Below are 1579 nucleotides of genomic sequence, written 5' to 3'. Positions count from 1 at the left end.
CCCTGTGTGTCGCCACTGGTGGCCATCCTGGAGGACAGTCCAGCTGTCCTCTCTTGATACGAAACTGGATGCCTTTACGGCCTCTGTTTTTCTCTGGAAAAGAAAAACAGAGGCCATAAAGCCGGTAGGGTTCATACGGAGAAAGGGCAGAGGGGCAGAAAACCGCAAGGTCCTCTAGGATGGCCACCCTAGCTTTCAGTGGGGTGGCAGCCCCCCCCCCCCTTTTGGCAATGGGTCGGGGGGCATTTGCTGCCCTGCCCCCAGCTGCTGGCACCCTGGCAGGCAGGCAGGGGCCCTGCACTGCCAGGCAGGCAGCAGCGTCTCCACCCCCGTCTCTTTCCTCCCCACTCCCCCGCGTGATGTCTGCAGCTCGGCCTGCCTGGCTGGCCGGGGCCTGTGCTCTGCCCGCCTCCCCCTCTAGGTGTCTGGTGCGCCGGGCCGGAGCCGAGCCCGCCGGGGAGGGAAGGGGTGGGCTGGGCTCCCCCTCTCCAGCCTGCGCCGCTGTCAGAGCCGACAGACACGCTCCGCCTGGGGAAGGGAGAGATACTCCTCCCCCGCCCCGCCGCCACCCTCCTCCCTCTTTCCCTCCCTCCCTCTTTTCCTCCAGCCAGCTCCACAAACCAGGAACCAGCCGCCTGCCTGGCCGTGCGTGAGAAAAAACACGGGTGGAGGTGGCGGGGGGGAGGGGGGCCCCGCCGAGGCAGAGGCAGCCCCGGGAGGAGGAGGAAGGTGAAGGAAGGACGGACGCGGCGGGAGGCAGCGCAGAGGCGAGGAGGAGGCAGGAAAAAGTTTATACCCTCCTCCCTCTCCGCCCTCCCCTTCCTTGGTGGCGCAGATGGGAGTTTTACCTGGAATGACTTAAGTTTTTTTTTTTTTTTTAATATTCAGCTGGATCCAGCCCTCCTCCTCCCCCCATCCTCCTCCTCCAGCAGCAGGCGAGGGTGTGACAGCAGGAGGGAGGGGAACACCCATGCACCCAGCCCCTGTGGGGGAGCTGTCAGCCACAGCACGGAGGACCTGATCCGAGTGGACTTTACTGTTTCCAGCGCTCCTATTCCCGTCCTGCCGCCCGGGCTCCTACAGGAACTGCTGCTGCTGCTGCTGCTGCTGCTGCTGTTGCTGCTGGGCTCGCCTCGGAGGTGGTGGCAGCCCCTTGCAAGGATTTTTTTTGATCTTTATTCTTTTGATTTTTTGTCTTCACGCCGTCCTCCGTCCCGTTCCCCCTCCCGGTTACTTCGTGGCTCGCGGGGGTCGGATGGTTTGTCGGCGGTAGCTGGGGTCTCGCCTCCTCAGCCGCCCCAGCATGTCGTAGGAAAGGTGAGTGCAGTGCAATCACTTCGCCCGGAGTGCGAGGGGGAGAGAGCGGCTGGGCTGGGAGGGGGCAGCGATTAGAGCAAGAAGCAAGGTCCAGCTGGATCGGTGGGGGGGCACATACACACACAGGGGAATTGTCCCTGGGCACTAATCTGCAACACACACATGACACACACACAAACACGCACACGACTTGTCCCTGTGCACTGACCTGCAGCGCACACACACACACACACACACACACACACACACACACACACACACA

General features: G+C 62.8%; 1 protein-coding gene across 1 annotated transcript in view; it reads left to right on the top strand.

Annotated features, from left to right (window-relative positions):
* Positions 1 to 1115: 1115 nt before the first annotated feature.
* NR3C2 (nuclear receptor subfamily 3 group C member 2) overlaps positions 1116 to 1579 on the top strand; it is a 382693-nt gene continuing 382229 nt past the window's right edge. Inside the window, exon 1 of the mRNA XM_019522178.1 lies at positions 1116 to 1317. The gene's annotated coding sequence lies outside the window, so the exon portion shown is untranslated. The remainder of the gene's footprint in view (positions 1318 to 1579) is intronic.

This window comes from Gavialis gangeticus, unplaced genomic scaffold (genome assembly GCF_001723915.1).
Source record: "Gavialis gangeticus isolate Ggan-Ray unplaced genomic scaffold, GavGan_comp1, whole genome shotgun sequence".
In the NCBI taxonomy this organism is placed as follows: domain Eukaryota; kingdom Metazoa; phylum Chordata; order Crocodylia; family Gavialidae; genus Gavialis; species Gavialis gangeticus.
This window is presented reverse-complemented; position numbering and strand designations above follow the sequence as displayed.